Source organism: Microtus pennsylvanicus, chromosome 5 (assembly GCF_037038515.1).
Source record: "Microtus pennsylvanicus isolate mMicPen1 chromosome 5, mMicPen1.hap1, whole genome shotgun sequence".
NCBI classification, from domain to species: Eukaryota; Metazoa; Chordata; class Mammalia; order Rodentia; family Cricetidae; genus Microtus; species Microtus pennsylvanicus.
Window position 1 is genome coordinate 40,895,683 of NC_134583.1, and position 3,112 is coordinate 40,898,794.

The 3,112-nt window shown below is 45.0% G+C and overlaps 1 pseudogene; it reads left to right on the forward strand.

Moving 5' to 3' along the window:
- Positions 1–2,158: 2,158 nt before the first annotated feature.
- On the forward strand, positions 2,159–2,868 carry LOC142850752 (large ribosomal subunit protein uL1 pseudogene; annotated as a pseudogene).
- Positions 2,869–3,112: the final 244 nt, after the last annotated feature.

Here is a 3,112-nt window from a genome sequence, read left to right on the forward strand (position 1 = left end):
TGTGAGTTCAAGGCCATGCTGATCTACACAAGGTCAATGCAGAAACAAATCCAGGTGGTAGCAGACTACACCTTTACTTCCAGTGCTAGAGAGTCACACACCTTTATTCCCAGCACTAGAGGGAATATAAAATGAGAAGAGAGAGAGAGGGGCTTAGTCTGCTTAGTCTATAGTCGCCTAGCCTTGGTAGAGGTAAGACTTCTCTAGTGGCTTGGCTGCTTTGCTTTTCTGGTTTTGCATTGAAACCCAATTTCTGTCTCTGGGTTTTTATTATTTGTGTTAGAGAGTCATACTGTTATTGGAGGAGTGTGAATAAACATCATTTACCCCTGAGGAGGAGTCCTTGACAGAACAACACACAAATACCACCAAAGTCTATCTTGTTCACCAATGAGTTTTCTGGTGGTTACCTACAGGAATCTAGGTGTGAGGTTACTTACAGGGATAGAAATGACTCAAAGACAGCTGTATCACCATGTGAAGGGACCCACACACAGTGGGATGCTCCCTCATGGTTCCTGGGAAAAACCAAACACCTATTTTGCTTTATTTAGCAGAAAAGAAAAAGTAACTGGTTTAGAACTCCGAATGCTGGGTTCATCCTTGTAGATTCCTGGGTTAGCCAGGTTTCTTGCTAACACTATAATGGCTCCCTTAATCAAGATATCTCTTTCCTTGCTTTCATATCTGTCTTTCCTCCATCTGAACTATTTCGTTCCCTCAAGATCTCCTCAACCCTCCCCTTCTCCCCTTTCTTCTACTCCCTGCATCCATGCTCCCAATTTTGTCAGGTGATCTTGTCTGTTTCCACTTACAATGATCAGTTAGTTAAATTATAACCACAGAGTAATTCCAAATTATGAATAATCATTTTGTAACTACAATTTTAGGCAGCAATGGTTTGCTCTGGAGTGGTGTTGTTTTCTATACACTTGTTCTACATGTGAAAAACAAGAACTTTTACTTCTATATCAGAAGATATATAACAGGAAAAATTAGAAGCACAAAACTAGATTCATATCAACTATTGGTAGCATTTTCCTTAATATTGGTATAATAAAATAATAATTCATGTTATGCAAGTAAAACACTGAAGTATAGCCCCAAAAGTTAGTGTGATTATACCAAAAGAATATTATGTTGAGAGTCCGGTTTTATCCCATGCTTTTTCAGTCCCAGTCCAGCTTGCCTTGGTGAGCTCCCAATAGATCAGCCCCACTGTTTCAGTGGGTGGGTGCACCCCTCACCGTCCTGACTTCCTTGCTCATGTTTTCCCTCCTTCTGCTCCTCATTGGGACCTTGGGAAATCTTTCTGGTGCTCCAATGTGGGTCTCTGTCTCTATGTCCATCCATTGCAAGATGAAGGTTCTATGGTGATATGCAAGATATTCGTCAGTATGGCTATAGGCTAGGGTCATTTCAGGTTCCCTATCCTCAGCTGCCCGAAGAACTAACTGGGGACATCGCCCTGGACATCTGGGAGCCCCTCTAGGTTCAAATCTCTTGCCAACCCTAAGAAGGCTCCCTTAATTAAGATATATGCTTCCCTGCTCCCATATCCATCCTTCCTTTATCCCAACCATCCCATTTCCCCAAGTTCCCCCCATCCTCCCCTTCTCACCTTTCTCTCCCCATCTCCCCTTACCCCCATCCCACCCCACCCCCAAGATCCCAATTTTTTGCCCGGCAATCTTGTCTACTTCCCATATCCAGGAGTATAACTATATGTTTTTTGGGGGGGTTAGGATAACACCGGACTCTCTGAACATGGCGGACAATGAGGGCTCATGAGAAGCCAAGGACAATGGCACTGGGTTTTGATCCTACTTCATGTTCTGGCTTTGTGGGAGCCTAGCCAGTTTGGATGCTCACCTTCCTAGACCTTGATGGAGGGGAGAGGACATTGGACTTTCCACAGGGCAGGGAAACCTGACTGCTCTTTGGACTGAAAAGGGAGGGAGAGAGTAGTTAGGGGAGGGAGAGAGGAATAGGAGGAGGGGGAGGGAAATGGGAGGCTGTGAGGAGGCAGAAATTTTTTTTCAATAAAATATAAAAAAATAAAAATGAAAAAAGAATATTATGTTGAGTAAAAGTTTATAATCGTGTAAAAATATACAGAGTATGTTTTTCTAAAAAATGTAAAAAGAGTCTTCCTTCCGGTTCCCGCAGCCTCTCCAGCCATGAGCAGCAAAGTCTCTCGCGACACCCTGTACGAGGCGGTGCGGGAGGTCCTGCACGGGAACCAGCGCAAGCGCTGCAAGTTTCTGGAAACGGTGGAGCTGCAAATCAGCCTGAAGAACTACGACCCCCAGAAGGACAAGCGTTTCTCAGGCACCGTCAGGCTCAAGTCCACCCCTCGCCCCAAGTTCTCGGTGTGCGTCCTGGGGGACCAGCAGCACTGCGATGAGGCCAAGGCCGTGGATATCCCCCACATGGACATCGAGGCGCTGAAGAAGCTCAATAAGAACAAGAAGTTGGTCAAAAAACTGGCCAAGAAGTATGACGCCTTTCTGGCCTCTGAGTCTCTGATCAAGCAGATCCCGCGTATTCTGGGCCCAGGCCTGAACAAGGCTGGCAAGTTCCCTTCCCTGCTGACACACAATGAAAACATGGTGGCCAAAGTGGACGAGGTGAAGTCCACGATCAAGTTCCAGATGAAGAAGGTGCTGTGTCTGGCTGTCGCTGTCGGCCACGTGAAGATGACGGACGACGAGCTGGTCTACAACATCCACTTGGCTGTCAATTTCTTGGTGTCCTTGCTCAAGAAGAACTGGCAAAATGTCCAGGCTTTGTATATCAAGAGCACCATGGGCAAGCCCCAGCGTCTTTACTAGGATGCCCCAATAAATCTTCCTGCTACTCTAAAAAAAAAAAAAAATGTAAAAAGATATGGAGACATTAGGTGGCTAGCTACAAAGGACTATGGCAGAATGATGAAACTTCTTAGGATGCTTCTGCCAAGAGCAGGAAAAAAGTTGTTAGATGAAAGACAACAGGTGGCCAAAGGCAACAGTGTGGCAGAGCCCCTTAGTTAATGTGAGTACAATCTGTTAAACTATTATCTTGTAGTTTATATGTTACATTTACTTAGTAAACATGTTTATTGGCTACT